Source organism: Canis aureus, chromosome 38 (genome assembly GCF_053574225.1).
Source record: "Canis aureus isolate CA01 chromosome 38, VMU_Caureus_v.1.0, whole genome shotgun sequence".
NCBI classification, from domain to species: domain Eukaryota; kingdom Metazoa; phylum Chordata; class Mammalia; order Carnivora; family Canidae; genus Canis; species Canis aureus.
In genome coordinates, this window is record NC_135648.1 from 2,105,198 (window position 1) to 2,126,330 (window position 21,133).

The window sequence follows — 21,133 nt, forward strand, 5'->3', positions numbered from 1 at the left end:
AGGCAGCCGGGCTCCCGGGCCCTGTGCTGGGGGCTCCCTCGGGGCCTGGGGCGGGGAGGGGCGGGGCGGGGCGGGGAGGGGCGGCTGCAGCTGTTCCGGCAGCTCCAAATTTCTTCAGATAATCAATTGGCCTCGGCTGCGCTCTGCTCCGCGGGACCGACCGAGAAGCTGGGGGCAGGGGCTGCCTGGGAGACGGAAGGACCGACCGACGGGGGAGCCCGGGGCTACCACGCAGGGAGGGGGGGAGGAGGGACTGTGGGAGGGCCAGGCGTCCCAGCAGGTGGGCCGGTGGAGGGGGGACCCGGACCGTCCCCCCAGGCTGCCCTCGTCGGGCCCTGCCAGCCCCCGCCAGCCGTCGGGCTGCCTCCTAGCCACGGACCCCGGCCTCTGCCCTCGCTCAGCAAGGCCCCCCAGTTGCGGAGCCCCCAGCAGGCCCAGGGGCCTGAGCGTGAGGGGGCTCTCGGCCACTCCTCCCCGTCCACACGCACTCACACTCGCGCGCACACCCCCGCACGCTGCGTAGGCTACCGGGCATATGGGCCCTTTGTGCCACACAATGGACGCCCTGCCTGTGCCCCTTCCCAGGCTGGGCACGGGGGCTCCTCCCTCTCGCCCACCTCCCTCCCGCCCGGGTCCCCTGTCGTCCTGGCTGGGCCTCCCCCCTTCCTCTTTCTGCCGCTCGCTCCCTCCTCGCGTCCTTTCCGGAGCTCGTGGGTCTGGGCGCAGCCTGTGCCCGGGAGGAGGGAGGTAAGGGGCGGCCACGTCGGAGGCTGGTCTGGGAGGGAGCCGGGAGGAGGCAGCAACAGCGCGTTGTGATGGAGGGGACAGCAAGGCCACAGCCCGCACCACGGGACCTGCATCCAGACTCCAGGTTCACCTCACTCTTTGTGCCGTAACAGGCCGACCGCACGCCCTCCCCGGGTCCAGGTTCCTCACCTGTAAAGTGGGGGGCATAGAAAGCCCTGCCTCCCAGGGGTGTTAGAGGATGAAATGAGATCCTCTAAGCGGCACAGCAGGGGGCAGCAAGTAGCAGGGGCGACCTGTACTGTTGGACAGTTGTGCACTGCACAGGGTGCCAGGCCAAGGCGGTGAAGGGGCCTGACATCCAGCCAGAGCCACGGGTCCGCCCTGGCGCCCGTGAGGGTACAGCATCCCCCCCAAGAGGGGGCGCCCTGGAATCAAGCCCGGGTGTGGGTTCCCCACGTTCAGGAGTCCAACCAAAAGCTCAGCGTCCCGACAACCTTGGACACCAAGACAGAGCGGGAGGGGACAAGAGGCTGGGGGTGGCGGAGGGGGTCCCGAAGCTGGGTCTCCTGGAAGGTGAGCCTGGAGAGCTGAGCCAGGAAGTGGGCTAGGTGCCCGCGGGGGGATGGGGTCACCGTTCGCGGGGTGGGGACCCGGCTTGTCTGCCCTGTGGCCAGCCCGACGCCCGGTTCCCGGCTCTCTAACGATCGCCTGTTGGACACCGCCCCCTGCTGGAGGCCAGCGGAGCCGTCCCGCCTGCCTGTGGGCCCAGTGTCCCAAACCGCGGCCCCCCAGGTGAGGACAAAGGGTGGGGGTAGGGGGGTGGGGGGGGCTGTGGCGGGAGCCGCAGTTGGAGGGATGTTCTTGTCAAGAGTTTCTGGAAGGTGCATGGGGACTGGAGGGAGGAGAGGGCCTGGGGGTCATGGGGGTCTCGTTTAAATGTGTTAATGCTGTACCGGTTCCCCGGGGATTTCTTCCTGGCTGTGTCCGTGTCACTTGGTGCGTGTCCGTGTGCGTGTCCGTGTGCATGTCCTGGCTGTGGGGCGCTCGCTGCTTCTGCGCACTGCCCTGGGGCACAGGTGCACTTGCTCCTGTGTCGGGTCACGGAGGAGTGAGGGTGCCTTCCAGGTGCGGGACAAGCTGGCCGCGCTTTCCTTTCCTCCCCTCGCCCCACGCGGCTCTCCACGGGTGACAGTGATTGGCCGGCACCTGCCCACCTGCCCACAGCTCAGAGCCTTGCTCTGGCTCTCCGTGGGGTTCTCAGGGCCCCCTAAGCTGGGCCTCGGCTTCATGCCCAAGTGCAGGGGGCGGCGGGGAGGGCCCTGAACCCAGAGCCACCTCCCTCCCCTCCATCCCTACTCATGTGGCGCGCCTACCTTTGCCTCCTGTGACCCGTGTCTGTCTCCTCCGTCAGCCAGTCCCATGTCATTCAGTGCACCATCCGCTTAGTGACCGGCCAGCGCGACCCACTCTAGGTTCTGAACCACCAGACGGCGCCGTGGGGGGCGCACGAGGACACCCGCCACCATCCCGTGCTACCATCCAGCGGAGAGGAAGGAGCCACCCACCGGAGGAGGTGCTGGTGAGGGAGGGGTCAGGTCCCATCCGGGTTGGGCTCTGGAGACGGGAGGGGTTGGCGGTCCCGAAGGTGTTTGCAGAGATTCTATGCCCCAGGGCTGTGCTGCCGAGTCCCCGCCCCCCCAGTCTCCTCCTTCTCTGGACAGGGGCACCCGCTTCCCCAGCTGCGGGAGCGCGACTCCCTGCTTGTGCCTCCTCAGGAGAGGCTGGGAGGAAGGCAGCTGCCGTGTGAGGCCGTGCTCCCTCCCTGGAGCAGTCGCGTGCAAGGACTGTTGGGGGGGGTCAGAGTCCCTGGACAGCCAAGGGCTGGCTCGGCTGCAGGCCCCCAGCGTGCCGGCCAGGGCATCGCATAGCAGCCTCCCCCTCTGCTCGCTGCAGCCTCTCTTACAGCGGACAGGTGCTCCAGGTGTTCCCGAGAGCGCACCTGACAGGCCTCTCCTGCCCCAGCCTGAGACTGTTGCCCAGAGAAGCTACCCCGCGTCACGGTCACCACCATCACCGTGAGACTAGCTGCCCAGAGGGATGGGCTGAGCCGAGACCCGCGGGAGCAGTGTTAGGAGGTCACGGCAAGGTCACGGCAAGGTCAGCAGGCGAGCACGGGAGCGTGGACTGAAGCGGTGGCAGAGGGAGCAGAGAAGAGAGGACCGAGGCTGTGGACGAGGCTTGTGGAGCAGAGTGGGGGGCGCGTTGAGCAGAGTGGGGTACAGGGATCCCTGCGTGTCTGTGGACGAAGTGCTCCCCTCCAAAACGGACCACAGAGGAGGAGAGGCTGGTGGGGAATTGTGGGGCTGCGGTGGCCATGGCGGGGACGGTCCAAGGCGCGTGGGACAAAGGCCTGGGATGCCGTCATGGGGCGGGTCTGGGAGGAAGCTGGCTCTCTGGGTTTTTGCCAAACCGCTGGACCTGTTTCCTAGGACGCCTCCCAGAAATCTGCAACGCCTATACCCCAAAGGGGCCTTCCTTTCCTCTCGTCCCTCAACCCCACTTCTCCCGGGGTGTTCCTCACACAGATCAGTGACACCCTCCACATTCAGGTGCCCAGGCTGCACACTTGTGTCCCTCTACTGCCATCTCCGACCCATCACCAACATCGACCCATCTTCTAAACCCGACTCCCAGCTCTTTCTCTGTGTCCACCCGTCTACCCTTGCTCTCCTGCGCTGGTCTCCTCGCCCCTTGGCTTCCTCCCTGACATCTGCCCTCCAGACCCTCCGTTGCACTGACCCGCCCAAACTGCAGATCTCATCACAACAGTTCTATACCCGCATTCTTTTAATGGCTCCCCATTATTTCTCAAGTAAAATCCGAATTCTTCAACGTGGCACGGAGTCCCTTTGGGGAGCGTCTCCTGCTGGTCTGTCTGCCCCCCCCAACACCACCATCCAGCTTCCCACTTTGTGCTCTAAGGCTCTAGGAGTCCGAAGCTCTCTGGCACACTCTGTATGGTTCCCCACTTCCCGGCCTCTGCTCACGTGACTCCTCCTCCTACCTTACCTGCTGAGGTACTCCACGGGGATGCAGAGGGATACCATGACTTGGTGTGCCTTCCAACTGCCCCATGCTCAGCACCTCCTGAGCCTCTCAGCGTCTCTTAAGACTGCCCTCCCCACCTTGAATTGCACTGAAATCATCTATCAACTCCCATGTGGGTTTTAGTGTGACCTGGGGTTGAACTCCTTGAAATCTCTGAGCAACGGTTTCCTCATCAGACATAGCATGTAGAGCCCTTACCCAATGCTAGTGCATAACAATGTTCAATAAATGGTAGTTATATTGGGATAATCATCACTTTCATTACTTTGCTCCTCAATTTGCTGAGTTGTCCCAATGTCCCCCTGTTGCCATTTTTAATTTTTTTTTTAATTTTTAGAAAAGATTTTATTTTTCAGTAATCTTCTCTACGTCTGACATGGGGCTGGAACTCACAACCCTAAGATCAGGAGTCACACAGTCTACCAGCTGAGCCACCACCTGTTACCATTTTACCTTGAGAATATGTATTTGTTCATATATTCCAGTCCTTTTGACATTTCAGATGGGGTTCTTATAAGCTATTTCTCCAGAAGCTTTGCCTTATCTTTTTTTTTTTTAAAGACTTTATTTATTTATTCATGAGAGACAGAGAAAGAGGCAGAGACACAGCCAGAGGGAGAAGCAGGCTCCATGCAGGGAGCCCGATGTGGGACTTGATCCCAGGACTCCAGGATCACACCCTGGGCCAAAGGCAGGTGTTAAACTGCTGAGCCACCCAGGGATCCTTTTGCCTTATCTTTTCAACTTTACTAGAAACCATAGAATTTATTTTATTTATTTGTTATTTATTTATTTTGAGAGGGACAGAGACAGTGTGATCTGGATTTCTCTTTCTAAAAAAATGTTTCAAAAAGTACCAAAGTAAGATATGGCCTATCCTAACAATTTCAAATAATACTAAATTATGTAGAGTTAAAGGGTGCCTGGGTGGCTCAGTCATCCAACTCTTTTTTTTTTTAAATTTATTCATGAGAGACACAGAGAGAGAGAGAGGCAGAGACACAGGCAGAGGGAGAAGCAGGCTCCACGCAGGGAGCCCGACACGGGACTCGATCCTGGGACTCCAGGATCACGCTCTAGGCCGAAGGCAGACTCTAAACCGCTGAGCCACCCAGGGAACCCCAGTCATCCAACTGTTGATCTCAGCTCAGGTCTTAATCTCAGTGTCAGGAGTTCGAGCCCTGCTTTGGGCTTCATGCTGGGCATGGAGCTTACTTAAATATATATATATATATATATGTATATATATATATATATATATTTAAATATATAATTTTTATATAAAATATATAATTTTTATATAAAATATATAAATTTTTTTAAAAATATATTTTTTACCAGTATATTTGGTATATATATATATATATATATATATATATATATTTGACCCCTCCATACCAATTGTGTAGGTATGAATTGAACATCCCTCTGCAAAAGTAAATTCATTATTAACCGTTTGGTCTGTATCCTTTAAGACTTTACATTTTGCAGATACATATAAATGTACAGATGCATGCATTTAAAATTATATTGTACATTTACCATTAGAATTTTTTTAAGATTATTTATTTATTCATAGAAACACAGAGAGAGAGAGAGAGAGGCAGAGACACAGGCACAGGGAGAAGCAGGCTCCATGCAGAGAGCCTTATGTGAGACTCGATCCAGGGTCCCCAGGATCACACCCTAGGCTGCTGGCGGCGCTAAACCGCTGTGCCACCAGGGCTGCCCTACCATTAGAATTAAACTTAATATGTACTGCTAACTTACTTTTTTAAAAACAATTCGTTATAAACATCTTTTTTGTATCTGTACATATAGACTAACTTCACTTTTTAAACTTCTCCATGGGACATATGTATTATAATTCATATAACCATCCTCCTGCTGCTGGACATTTAGGTTAATTCCAGTCTTTTGTTCTAAATAATGCTGCAGTGTACCGCACTGTTCTATGCATATATAGTTGTATACTTATGGGAGAATTTTAGGAAGGTAGATTCTTAGAAGTGGAACTGCTGGATTAAAGAGAATAGACCTTTAAAATTTTGGTAGATACTTCCAAACTTCCCTCCAAAATGTACAGTACTTCCAACCACACATGAGAATCTACATTTTTTCACATCCTTCATAGCAATGAATATTATCATTCTTTTAAATTTGTTCCAATTTTTTTAAAGATTTTATTTATTCATAAGAGACACAGAGAGAGACAGAGACACAGGCAGAGGGAGAAGCAGGCTCCCTGCAGGGGGGCCTGATGTGGGACTTGATCCCAGGATCACGCCCTGAGCCTAAGGCAGATGCTCAACCACTGAGCCACCCAGATGTCCTAAATTTGTTCCAATTTGATGGGCAAAAGGGAATATTGAATATTTAACTAAGGTTTTCTTTGAGATTGATAATAGTTTTAAATGCTTCTAAGATGCTTGTATTTCTTCTGTGAATCACCTTGTTCATATCCTTGGTCTCTTGAAAAAAAAAAGGTTTAATTCATCTTCTTCCTTTTATTCTACATTTTTTCTTTAAAAAATACAATGTGTTTTAAGTAAAACAATGCTTTTGTTCTTTTGTTTAGCTGGTATAATGAATTAAACCCCTCAGTTCTTTTTTTTTATTTATTTATGATAGTCATACAGAGAGAGAGAGAGAGAGAGGCAGAGACATAGGCAGAGGGAGAAGCAGGCTCCATGTACCGGGAGCCCGATGTGGGATTCGATCCTGGGTCTCCAGGATCACACCCTGGGCCAAAGGCAGGCGCTAAACCGCTGCGCCACCCAGGGATCCCAACCCCTCAGTTCTTTAGGCACACTAAATAATCCATCCACACCTCCCTTTTTACTATCTTCTCTTTTCCCCTCCCTGTTCCCATGTTCCTTGCCACCCCTGCCATAGGCATATATTCATTTATTGTCATCTTTTTTCACCCTATATCAACCCACACACACCCCATATGTGTATCTCTGATCAGTACATTATATTATTTTGTGTGTTTTGGATTTCAGGACAATCCTGTGGAATACTATCTTATTCTGTTCCTTTTACTTTTCTTTTTTCTTCTGACTAAATATTGTGCTTTAAAATACTATCCTGGGGAAGCCTGGGTGGCTCAGTCGATGAAGCGTCTGCCTTTGGCTCAGGTCATGATCCCGGGATCCTGGGATGGAGCCCTGCCTAGGGCTCTCTGCTCTGTGGGGAGCCTGCTTCTCCCTCTCCCTCTGCCTGCTGGTCACCCTGTTTGTGTGCGTGCTCTCTCTGTTAAATAAATAAAAATCTTTGAGAAATAAAACACTATTCTGCTATTGCTATGGTATGACTAAGTCATGGGATGAAAGGCACAGCATACGGATCATAGTCACTGATATTGTAACAGGGCTGTAAGGGGACAGGGTGGCTATACTTGCAGTGCGCACAGTAGGTCCAGACTTGGATCACTATATTGCACACCTGAAACTAATGTAACATTGTGCAGCAATCATACTTCAATAAAAAGACTGAAATATCGAAAAAACCTCTACTAAGGCTTTTTGTCCTCATTTCTTGCTGCTTGCTGTGTCCTCCCCTGTGCCCCTCGTAGCCATGCCTTGCAAAATTGGAAGAAATCAAGGACTCTCTGTTCAGCGCCAGCCTTAGGATGCCAAATCTGTCAAGATCAAGAAAAATCAGGATAATGTGAAGCTTAAAGTTCAGGGAAGCAGATCCCTTTATACCTCGGTCATCATGGACAGAGAGAAGGCAGGGAAACCAGAGCAGTCCCTGGTCCCCTTGCTCCGGCAGTGAAGGAGCTCAAAGGAACCTAGCACGCGGATCTTGCTGCAGGGTTTCAGGGTTCTGGTCTGACGGAGCTCAAGAATGAGCTTGGGGCTAAAAGGGTGAAGCAGAGTGAAAGTTTATTAAATGAAGGTGAGAACAGAAAGGAAAGAAAAGAGCTCTCTAAAACCAGAGGGGCGCAGGAGGGTTTGTCACTGAGGGCTTTTATGTTCTGGCTTTTATAAGAAACTGACCAGGGAACTTGATAAATTTCTTGTTGCTATCATGGGGGGGGGGGGGGTTGTGAGTATCATGTCTATATTTAGGTGGATTTGTAACTATCATGAGAACAAACAGAGGTGTTCCTGTAAATATCGTGTCTATTTCTCTACCTCTGGGATTCCTTGAGCCTGGTTACAGAGTCCCCTGTGTGACCCTAGGCAGTGGCCCCCTACCTGTCTCTCCCCACCTAGCCTCACCTGTCCCTTCCTCAATTTGAACTGTCTTAAAATTTTAAAAACTCTTTGAAAAACATACACACACACACATACACACACACACACACACAAACTTCTACTCCACTTTTATGTATGAGATGGAATTTATTTTTTTAAATTTTTTTTGAGATGGAATTTAAAAACAATATATGGTCATCAGGCTCCCTGCATGGAATGGAGCCTGCTTCTCCCTCTGCCTGTGTCTCTGCCTCTCTCTCTGTTTCTTTCATGAATAAATAAATAAAATATATATTTTTTAAAAAAACAATATATGGTGAACGAGTACTTTTTTTAATCTACATATACCTTGTGCATGTTCTACCTACCGTGTGTGTATTATCCAAGGTTGTTTCCCAGTTTTTTGCAGCAATGAGTTTCCTTGAATATATCATTTTATGTATCCTTTGTAGGGTTATTTTTGTGACATATTCCGAGAAGTAGAACCAGATTACAGACACTTTTTAAATTCTTTTTATTTATTTTTTTCAGACACTTTTTTAAAAAGATTTTTTAAAATTTATTCATGAGAAACACAGAGAGGCAGAGAGACAAGGGCAGAGGGAGAAGCAGGCTCCCCAAGAGGAGCCTGATGCAGGACTTGATCTGGAACTCCAGGATCACACACTGGGCTGAAGGCGTCGCTAAACTGCTGAGCCACCCAGGCGCCCCAGTTTAAAGACACTTTTAAGTTGCTCTACGGGACCTATCAGTTTAGATTCACACCAGCAACTCAGGATTATCCTGTTCCCCACTTCCCCATGAGCACGTGATGCTTACCAACTTCTAAATTTTGCTACTGCTGTAGTTGTATAGGCATTTTTTTTTCCTCTTTGGTTTGATTTTGGGGAATTTTCTTTTTTATTATTATTATTATTTATTTATTTATTATTTTTTGGGGGGGTAGTTTTCTAATTGATTGTATGATCTCTAGAAATATAGGACGGTAGGATCTGTAGGATTATGTAGGTGTTTTGCCATGCAGACTTTTTTTTTTTTTTTTTTAAAGATTTTATTTGGGGATCTCTGGGTGGCGCAGCGGTTTAGCGCCTGCCTTTGGCCCAGGGCGCGATCCTGGAGACCCGGGATTGAATCCCACATCGGGCTCCCGGTGCATGGAGCCTGCTTCTCCCTCTGCCTATGTCTCTGCCTCTCTCTCTCTCTCTGTGACTATCATAAATAAATAAAAATTAAAAACAAAATAAAAAAAATAAAGATTTTATTTATTTACTCATGAGAGACACAGAGAGAGATGCAGAGACACAGGCAGAGGGAGAAGCAGGCTCCATGCAGGGAGCCTGACATGGGACTCGATCCAGGGTCTCCAGGATCACGTTCTGGGCTGAAGGCAGGCGCTAAACCGCTGAGCCACCTGGGCTGCCCCCGCTGAGCCACCTGGGCTGCCCATGCAGACATTTTTAATCAAATTTATCATCTTTTCTTCTATGGCTTCTGTATTTTAGGCCTTGGACTTCCCTACTTCAAGAGAAAAGAAAAGAAAGAAAGAAAGAGAGAAAGAGAGAAAGAGAGAAAAGAGAGAAAAGAGAGAAAGGGAAAGAAAAAAAAAGAAAGGAAGAAATTCCATTGCTTTTGTCAACCAAAAGGAGAGGCTGTAAAGCAACCAAAAGCATGTATTTGGGGTCTTAGGGATCGTAATTCCCAAGGCACAAGGCTTGGAATTGATCGAAATTGTGTATTCCCAATTTTGAGAGTGGCCTGCAGGCTTATAAAGACAAAAGCCACAAAACTTGTTTTGAAAGAGTTACAATTGGTGCTGCAGAGATGAATTTAGAAATACATGGCTGTTCGCTAACAGGTGTTACATTCTCTCTATTTCAGTCTGAAGTAGAAGGATGTGTTCCAGGAGGACCCAGGTGCAAATGACAAGTTGCAATGGACAAAAAATAAGAGTTCATGATGTTCCAAGAATTGAAACAGGAGAAGCCACAGGCCCTGCTTCCCCAGTATCTTCCTTAGCCTGTTCTGAATGACTTTACTTCACTTAGGAACTTTCTTTCACAGTCTCTTCTAATATTTCTATTATTATTGCTTTGGGGTTGTTGTTGTTTACCTTCGGCCCTTTGTTCTATCTGGATTTCATTAGACATAAGAAATGAGGTAGGAACCCAAGTTTACTTTTTTCCAAATAGTTACGCAGTTATCCTAATACCATTTGTTGAACAATCTCTTTTCTTTATTGAAAGAACAATTTTCTTTGATTTGCAATACAGCTATATATTATTTCCTATTTCCTTTTCTTTTTTTAGTTCTGAGAGTTCTTTATATAATCTAAAACAAGTCCTTTTTTTTAAGATTTTATTTATTTTTTCATAAGAGACACAGAGAGAGGCAGAGACTCAGGCAGAGGGAGAAGCAGGCTCCCTGCAGGGAGCCCAATGCCCAGCTCTATCCCAGGACCCCAGGGTCACGACCTCAGCCAAAAGCAGACAATCAACCACTGAGCCACCCGGATGCCCCACAAGTTCTTTATCAAATATACAACGTGCAAATATTTTCTCCCAGTTTGTGACTCATCTTTTCACTTCTTAAACGAATCTTTTGAAAACAGAAGTCCTCAATTTTGGTAAAGTTAAATTTATCATTTTGTATTTTGTGAAAAAATTTTTTTAATAAATTAAGTTTTTATTGGTGTTCAGTATTTTGTGAAAATTAATAAAGGGAAACTTTATTAACATGGAATCCAGAGCCTAGAAGGGGGAGCCATACCACTAATGCCAAATACAGGAAGAATTGTCCATTAAAGATCCCAGCAAAAGGGTCATCAATAGGAAAGAATGATCAATGACAGGCCCCAACAGGAAAAGTTGTACATCGAATCTTCTACAAGAAATCACCCACTACTACAGCTCAGCCAATCTGTGACCTTCATTGCCCGCAACTCTTACTTTCCTTTCATAGACTTTGAATCAAAACAACACCTGCCAACTTCCTTCTCTATAAAATAACATTCCTCTTCCTTGTTGGGCTTGCCTATGATTTGGAAATAGTTTGAATGTCCCCAATTTCAATTCCCTGTTATTGAGTAAGCCCATTTTTTTCTGGTAATATAACTGACTTTTATTTTTAAGATTAATTATCTTTTATGCATCATGCTTTTAGTGTTGTATGTAAGAAATCTTTGCCTAACTGAAAGTTGCAAACATTTTCTCCTATGTTTTCTTCTGGAAGTTTTTTTTTTTTTTTTTAAAGGTCTCATTTATTTATTCATGAGAGACACAGAGAGAGAAACAGAGACCCAGACAGAAGAAGAAGCAGGCTCCCTGTGGGGAACCAACGCAGGACTCAATCCCAGGACCCCGGGGTCACGACCTGAGCCAAAAGCAGATGATTAACTACCAAGCCACCCACCCACTTCTGGAAGTTTTATGTTTTACATTTAATTTTATGATCAATTTTGAGTTACTTTTTGTGTATGATGCCAGGTATAGATTGATGTTCTTATTTTCCTTCTTCCTCTTATTCTTTTCCTTTATTTTATTTTATTTTATTTTATTTTATTTTATTTTATTTTATTTTATTGACATGTAGTTATCCAACTAATCTATATTGAAAAGGCTATCCCTTCTCTACTGCTTAGCCTTGCACATTTGTCAAAAATCAATTGGCCATATGTATGTGGATGTATATGAACTCTCTCTTCTGTTCCATTGATCTGTCTTTTTTTATGCCTATATTATACTATCTTAATTACTGTAGCTTTATAATAAATCTTGGACTTATACAAGTCTTTCATTTGTTTTTTTAAAGATTTTGTTAATTTATTCATGAAAGACACACACACAGAGAGAGAGGCAGAGACACAGGCAGAGGGAGAAGCAGGCTCCATGCCGGGAGCCCAACGTGGGTCTCGATCTGGGCTGAGCCCGGGACTTTTCCCGGGACTCCAGGATCAGGCCCTGGGCTTAAGGTGGTGCTAAACCACTGGGCCACCCGGGCTGCCCTGTGAGTGTAATCTTATTTGTAAGTAGGGTCTTTGCAGATACAGAGTTAAGATGAGGTCATACTAGGTAGGGTGGGCCCTCAATCCGTTATGATTGGTGTCCTTATAAGTCTGAAACTAGAGGGGCAACCCCGGTGGCCCAGCGGTTTAGTGCCGCCTTCCGCCCAGGGCGTGCGTGATCCTGGAGACCCGGGATCGAGACCCACATTGGGCTCCCTGCATGGAGCCTGCTTCTCCCTCTGCCTGTGTCTCTGTCTCTCTCTCTGTGTCTCTCATGAATAAATGATTAAAATGTTAAAAAAAATGAAACTTGGACACAGACATGAAGAGAGGGGAAAATGATATAAAAACCCACTGGTAGGGGATCCCTGGGTGGCTCAGAGGTTGAGCGCCTGCCTTCGGGCCAGGGTATGGTCCTGGAGTCCCAGGATCGAGTCCCACGTCCGGCTCTCTCCCTCTCTCTGTGTATCTCATGAATAAATAAATAAAATCTTTAAAAAAAATAAACCACTGGGAAAAGACAGTCATGTGACAATGGAGGTAGAAATCGGAGTGATGCATTTAGAAGCCAAGGAACACATGGATTACCGGAAGATACTGGAAGCTAGGGCACCTGGGTGGCTCAATAGGTTCAGGTCATGATTCCGGGGGCCCTGGGATTGAGCCCGATGTTGGCCTCCCTGCCCCACAGGAGTCTGCAGTCTGCTTAGCCCTCTGCTCCTCCCCCACCCATTCTCTCTCTCTCTCTCTCAAACAACAAATCTCTTTAAAAAATGGAAAAGAGGGATCCCTGGGTGGCGCAGCGGTTTGGCGCCTGCCTTTGCCCCAGGGCACGATCCTGGAGACCCGGGATCGAATCACACGTCAGGCTCCCGGTGCATGGAGCCTGCTTCTCCCTCTGCCTGCCTCTGCCTGTGTCTCTGCCTCTCTCTCTCTCTCTCTCTCTGTGTATTACTATCATAAATAAATTAAAAAAAATTTTTAAAAAATGGAAAAGACACTAGAAGCTATAAGAGGCAAGGTGGGATTCTTCCCTCTATCCTTTAGTGAGAGTATGGCCCTACCAATACCTTGATACCAGACTTCTAGCATCTAGAACTGTGAGAGAATCTATTTCTGCTATTTTAAGCCATTCTAGTTTGTGAGATTTTGTTATGGCAGCTAAGGGAAACTAATGCCACTAGTAGGTAGGAACACAATTGATTTCTGCATATTGATCTTATATCTTGAAAACTTGCTAAACTTAGCTGTTAGATCCAATAACTTTTTTGTAGATTCCATTGATTTTTCTGTATAGATGATTATGTCATCTCTGAATAAAAACAATTTTATTCTCCCTTTCCAATCTGGATGCCATTATTTATCTTTCTTGCCTTATCACACTGGCTAAAACCTCCAGTATAGGGATCCCTGGGTGGCGCAGCAGTTTAGCGCCTGCCTTTGGCCCAGGGCGCGATCCTGGAGACCTGGCATCAAATCCCACGTCGGGCTCCCGGTGCACGGAGCCTGCTTCTCCCTCTGCCTGTGTCTCTGCCTCTCTCTCTCTGTGTGACTATCATAAATAAATAAAAATTAAAAAAAAATAAAACCTCCAGTATAATGCTGAAGAAAAGTGGTGAGAGCAGATATCCTTGCCTTGTTCCTCATCTTAGGAGGAAGGTATTCAATCTTTTACTATGATGTTTTTATTTTTATCTTTTAAAATTTTATTTACTCATGAGAGATACAGAGCGAGAGAGAGAGAGAGAGAGAGAGAGGCAGAGACGAAGGCAGAGGGAGAAGCAGGCTCCACGCAGGGAGCCCGACGTGGGACTCGTGGGACTGGATTCCGGGTCTCCAGGATCATGCTGTGGGCTGCAGGTGGCGCTAAACCGCTGCGCCACCAGGGCTGCCCTACTATGATGTTTTTATATGATGTTATCCATATTTGTGTGTGTTTATAGATGCTTCTATCTGGTTGGAGAAGTTTTCTTATATTCCACATTTGTTGAGAGGTTTTCTCTTTAATCATAAATTTGTATTGGATTTTCATCAAATGTTTTTTTTTTTTAAGGTCTTATTTATTTATTCAAGAGACACAGAGAGAGAGGCAAGGACATAGGCAGAGGCAGAAGCAGACTCCCCATTGAGCAGGGACTCATTGAGCAGGGAGCCCAATGACATGGACCTTGATCCCAAGGTCCTGGGATCATGACCTGAGCAGATGGCAGATGCTTGACCAACTGAACCACCCAGGTGCCCTTTTGTGGGAAGGCTTTAACTACAATTTAATCTGCTTAATAGCTATAAGGTAATTCAGGTGATCTATTTTTCTTCAGTAAATTTGATATTTTATTATTTTCTTTTTTTTAAAGATTTTATTTATTTATTCATGAGAGATACAGAGAAAGGCAGAGACACAGGCAGAGGGAGAAGCAGGCTCCCTGCGGGGAGCCTGACGCGGAACTCGATCCCGGGACTCCAGGATCACACCCCGGGCCAAAGGCAGGCGCTAAACTGCTGAGCCACCCAGGGATCCCCTATTTATTTATTTTTAAAGGTTTTATTTTATTTATTTATTTTTTAAGTTTTTATATATTTATTCATGAGAGAGAGAGAGAGAGAGGCAGAGACACAGGCAGAGGGAGAAGCAGGCCCCACACAGGGAGCCTGATGAGGGACTTGATCCCAGGTCTCCAGGATCACACTGTAGGACCGAAGGCGGTGCTAAACCGCTGTGCTATCCGGGTTGCCCTAAAGATTTTATTTTATTTTTATTAAGATTTTAGTTATTTATTCATGAGAGACACACAGAGAGAGGCAGAGACACAGGCAGAGGGAGAAGCAGGCTCTACACAGGGAGCCCAATATGGGACTTGATCCCTGGTCCCCAGGATCAGGCCCTGGGCTGAAGGTGGCGCTAAACCGCTGAGCCACCTGGGCTGCCCTAAAGATTTTATTTTAAAGCCATCTCTACATCCAATGTGGGACTTGAAGTCACAATCCCAAGATCAAGAGTCCAGTGCTCTACCAACTCAGCCAGGCAGGTGCCCCTCAAATTGTTATGCCTTCTGATGAATTGACCTGTTTATCATTATGAAATGACCCTCTTTATTCCTGGTAATACTCTTTGCTCTGAAATCTACTCTATCTAGTTTTAATATAGCCATTCCAACTTTACTTTGATTAGTGTTAGCATGGTAAACATTTTTCCAGCCTTTTACCTCTAACTTATGCATGTCCTTATATAGTGAAAGGGGTTTCTTGTAGGCAGTATATAGTTAGATATTGCTTTTATGGTTCAACCTGATAAACTTTTTTTTTAAAGATTTTATTTATTTATTCATGAGAGAGAGAGAGAGAGAGAGAGAGGCAGAGACACAGGCAGAGGGAGAAGCAGGCTCCATGCACGAAGCCCGACGTGGGACTCGATCCTGGGTCCCCAGGAACACACCCTGGGCTGAAGGCAGGCACTAAACCGCTAAGCCACCCAGGGATCCCCAAACTCTGTCTTTTAATTGGTGTGTTTAGATCATTTACATTTAATGTGATTATTGACAGTTGAGTTTAATTTTCCATCTTGCTACTTGTTATCTATTTGCATTCTTTTTTTTGCTTTTCTGCCTTTTTCTCAATAATGTAAATCAGTGAAATTCAAAATATAATATATGGTAAGAGAGGTTCAGAAAAAGGCTTGGGATTTTACAGATGGAACTGATAGTGTCAGGAATGGCTTAAGAGAGAAAATATCGTTTGAACTGGACCTTGAAATATTTTGGATAAGGGTGTTGGTGGATGGAAGGCATACCATGTTGAGGCAATAGGACAAGCAAAGGGGATGGAGGCAGGAAAGTATGTGCTTGGTTCAGGAAAAAAATAGATTATCCAGATGGTCAGAGGAAGATGGCAGGAGAAGATGTGGAAGGTGCTTGTGCTGTTGCCAGCTTCCTATGGACATCCCCACCCTGATGGCCTGCAGATATCTAAGACTGCCGTCAAATGAAACATACTATCTGCCTTCAAACCTGCTCTCTGTCAGTAGCCCATAATTTGATGTGTGGCATCACCATTTTCCTTTACATCTATACCAGAAGCCTCTGAGTCATCCTAAATGCCTTGTTGTTCCTCAACTCTGTCCATCCCACCTGCAGGTCACCTCTCAAATTTGAACTTTCCTTTCTCTCCCCCTGGTCTTGGAGACAGCACTTCCTTGCTGTCATTCTTGTGCTCTCTCTCTCTCTCTCTCTCTCTCCCCTCAATTACTGCGTTAGCCTTCTCACTGGTCTCTCCATTTCCAGATACTTCTTCCTTCACACCATCTTTCACACAACCACTAACTCCCTGTCACCCTGAAAATGGATGTGAAATTCTACATGTGTTTTTTTCTGGGGGACACTTGTAGCTTTCCTTAAAGTCTCAAAGACAGCGCCGTCCACAGAAAGCTAAGCGTGACTGCCCGTATCTTTATTTCAAATGAAACAATTAATGCTCAGTTCATATAGTGCAGTTGACAGACTACTGAACAAGAAGTCAGGAGCCCTAGGGCGCCTGGGAGGCTTAGTCAGTTAAGTGTCCGACTCTTGACTCCGACTCAGGTCACGAGTTCAGGATCTCAGGGTTATGAGCTTAAGCCCTGCATCGGGCTCCGCACTGGGTGTAGAGCCTGCTTAGGATTCTCTCTCTCCCTCTCCCTCTGCCCCTGCCCCTGCCCATGCCTCTCTCTTCCTCTCTTAAAAAAAAGAAAGAAAAAGGCAAGAGACCTAGGTTCTAACTCTGGTGCTGCCACGAGCCCGCTATATGATTTGGGGGCAAAGTGTTACCTGCTGTGCACCTTTTCCTCATCTGTAAGATAGAGAACAGAACAATCTCTTCCAGTCTCAAAATAAGATTATTTTATTACTTACAAGTGGTTCCTTTAACATCAAATATTCCACAGTTTATTTCCTCTTGGGCTCTTCTCTGTTCTGATTCCACCAGACAAACATTTACTGTCCTGTGCCTCACTGAGCTAAGTTCTGCTTTAAAGAATAAATAAAGCCCTGTTTCTTCCACTTCAGAGACTCACAGACCAGCTGGGAGGACAGCTATGTAAATGAGAAATTACCATACAATGTCATAAAATGCAGAGCTGGGGAGCTCAAAGGAGGCCCTCTGGGGGAGGGGCATCTAAGTTTGCTTGGGAAAGTAGGGGAGGCCTCAAAGAGGAGACCCCAGCTAAGTCTTGAGGGATGAACAGAACTTTCTAAGCAGAGAAGGAGGGGGGATGACATTTTAGGCAAAGGAAACACCATCTGAAGGTAGAGGGAGGCAGTAATAGAGTCTCAAGTGGCAGAACAAGGATCGTTTGAATATGTGTTGGTTGAATGCTTGGGTTCTGGATGCACAGGAAGTAACAGGAGAGAAGGCTGGAGGATCGTGATCAGGTGCTCAGGGCCCTCGCACGGAGCGCCAAGGAGTTTTGACCTCATCCTGTAGACAGTGGGGGACCCTTGGATTGGTTTCGGTAGGGAAGTGACTGTCTGATTTCTCTTTTGGAAAACTCACGTTGGCGGTGGAAAGGAAGGTGGATTCGAAGGCCACGATACAAGTTTGGAAGTGAGAAAGGCCTGAATAAGCCAAGGGGGTGGAGGGTAGAGGGAAGATAATCTGTTCCCTTTAAACCTGTTATACCCAAAGAAGAGCCTAGTTAAAATGTCCAGCAGGGTGCTGGAAATACGAGCCTGGTGCTCGAGGAGAGATCTGGATTTAGGAGCATTAATAAGCAAGCACTGATGGAAGCCAAGAGAGAGGATGACAGTACCTTGGGAGAGCCTGGAGGGAGAGGTGTCAAGGGGCCAAAGGCTGGGTCCGGGGAAATATCAGTGTTTGAAGTCAGGAGGACGAGAGATGGGGAGGATGAGTGAGATGCAGAACGCCAAGAAGTGAAGGGAGGAGGAATGATGGGGATGAGGAAACTGTTCTTTTAAGAGGGTTCGAGAAGGAGGGGAGAGCAGGGCTGCAGCAGAGAGAGCCTGCAGAGTGGAGGGACCTATTTTACGTTGTTCTGCCAGCGAGGCAGGGATGAGCCAGGAGGCCCAAGTCAGACACAGGAGAGACTGGGGAAAACAGATGGACGCGGGAGAGGACGGCACCTAAGGCAAACCTGCAGGAAGTGGTCCTTGGCAAGGGACGTGGGGCATTTATTCTGCCGAGGAAGAAGGAAGGGAATCAGGAGGAGTTTGATTTCATGGTTCTCATGTTAGAATCACTGAGGTAACTTAAAAAAAAAATGTCGATAGTTGGGTGCACCTCAGAAATTTCTGGTTTAATTACTCTGGGGTGGATCCTGGGCATTGGTATGTTGCCAGAGCTTCCCAGGTGATTAAAATCTGCAGTTAAGGTTGAGAACCACCGGTTTAATTGTAGGTAACTTTTTAGATTGGTGATAATAGGATGGGATTTGAGGAAGCTCGCACTTGATAAAGGTCGGATGATAGGGGATGGTAAAGATTCGGGACAGGTGAGAACTAGAGAAACTAAAGCCAACTTAGTGGGTTATGTGCCGTCCACGTAGAAATGAATGAGACTCAGTCCTTGTTCTCAAAGAGGCCAGGAGCGTAGTGAAGAGGGAAACACTCCCAACAACCCTACAGTATCACAGAGCTCTTAACCAGTTAAGAGGTTTTTCTATTTTGTTCTCTTTCTCACTAAAAGTGAAAAAAAAAAAAAATCCAGCTGTTTCACAGTATAGACTGGAACCGGAAATACTTTTGTAAGCATTGGGAGTTGCCTTTCTAGGAAAGCGGGTGCTGGTGAAAGAGCTCTCATTATCCTGGGAGATAGAACTGAGCCCAGTTTTTTTTTTTTTTAAAGATTTTATTTATTCATGAGAGACATGGAGAGAGAGGGAGAGAAGCAGAGATACAGGCAGAGGGAGAAGCAGGCTCCATGCAGGGAACCTGACGCGGAACTCAATCCCGGGACTCCAGGATCACTCCTTGGGCCGAAGACAGGCACTAAACCACTGAGCCACCCAGGGATCCCCATGAGCCCAGTTTTATCAGCAGGGCTATAAGAAGACGGTGGTTCTGGCCGCATGTGGGCATGACTGCGGTCACCCGGACCTGGGAGTTGGCTGAAATGGCACATCACTCACATTGAAAGACTGCCATGGCCATCCTGCCAGGCTGTGGAGCCTCTGTGTTTAAGCAAGGCACAAAGGCTACCCCTTCCTCAACAGCGGGGCTGGGAAAGGGCCCTACTTTTCACCAGAGTGGAAGACCGAACGTTTGCCGGTGTGGTCTAGGCCTGACTTCAGAAACGGTGTCATCTGCACCGGAAGCAGGCCTTTCTCCTGGCTGGGATTTTCTTTTCTTTTTTTTTTAAGATTTTATTTATTCATGAGAGACACACATAGAGAGAAGCAGGCTCCATGCAGGGAGCCCGATGCGGGACTCGATCCCGGGACCCCAGGATCACGCCCTGGACCAAAGGCAGGCCCTTAACCGCTGAGTCCACCCAGGGATCCCCCTGGCTGGGATTTTCTTTAGTGAATGTCCATCTCCACTTTGTGAACCTTTTGCACCCTCTCTGGAGGCGTAACCTCCAGGGCCCCGGAGAGGCCTCTGGTCAGCCTGTTTCATTCCTACACCTCGGGCCCATGAGGTGAGAGGAGCTGAAAGATCTTTTACTGAGGGCTCTGGCTTTTGGCTAGGATCCCCTTCCTTCAGCAAGATTCTAGAAAACACTAGGAATCTTCTGAGGTACACAACAGAGAGGGGAAGTTTGGGAATTGACTGGGGCATGATGGGTATGGGGAGGGGGTGCCTTCTGTTACCTTATTAGTCCCATTTTACATAAACAGGAATTGGGCCGGAAGAAATAAAGAAACCTGCCCATGTCCTCAAAGCTAAGAGCTGTGCTTCCAAAGTTCAATCTGTTCCACCCTGCTGTCCTTCAGGCTCCTGACCTCCCTCTGTCGCTGTGGGCGGGAAAATCCCAGTTGGATGTCACCTCAGTGTCCTCTTCCCTCCTAAAGAATTAGGCTGGGTCCCTTGGGCCTTAGGATACATGGCCCTCCTCTTTGGATCGCTATTCCTTCCCTCTGTGAATGAAGGATGTGTGAGATCCACGTGGGTTTCCACTCCAGGGGTGAGCGTGGCAGGCGCCCAGAGAACTGCCGCGTGGGACGTACCGCCCCGTTATACTTAGCGGTGGCCCTCTCCTCTGTGATCCAGGGCTGCTGTTGCCGGGGTGGCGCTGAAAGCCTCCCCGTGGAGAAGAGGAAGGAGACCTGCAGTTCATTTCCGCTCCATGCCTGAGATTTGCTAATCCTGAAGACTTACGTGTTGACGTCCTGATTTAGGCTTTGGCTTTAGGTGGGGCCAGTGTACAGAATTATCTGTAATTCCTGTGTGAGAAGCCCTGTTTCTTTTTTTCTTTTAATATTTTATTTATTTATTCAGGAGAGACACAGGGGGACAGGCAGAGACCCAGGCAGAGGGAGAAGCAGGCTCCCTGCAGGGAGCCGGATGCGGGACTTGATCCCCCGGCCTCCGGGTCACGCCCTGGGCCAAGGGCAGGCGCTCCACCGCTGAGCTGCACAGGAGCCCCAGAAGCCCTGTTTCTGGTTCTTTGGGCCTTTTGGAGGTTTGTGAAGCAGGTTAGCACCGTGACAACGTATCTCCCAGTAGGCCTGCTGGATGTTCTGGGGGGCGCGGCAGCTAGTGAGGCCCCAACACCGTGTCAGTTATACCCTCGCTGCCTCGCAGGGCAGCGCGCTCTGGGCAGCGCTGGGAAGGCCTGAGCCTGCTCTACACCCGCTGCCCCCCACCTCGTTGCAACCCCCGTCCCTCACAGACTGCCCAGACCTGGGGGGCAGGTCCTGGGGGGCAGCCCGGCGCCAATCGGCCAATCGAGCAAGCACCTAGACTCAGGCGGGACTCGGGTACCAGAAATAATGATTCTGCATATTGCAGGCAGTCTTGGGGCTGAGTCACTTGCTCACGCCTGGTGTGGGATGGGGGGTGGGGTGACGAGAGGCCAGGATTTGGGCCAAGGAGAAGAGAAGCGTTTCTAAACGTTTTCCATCTTTGAAGGGTAACAACGCAGATGA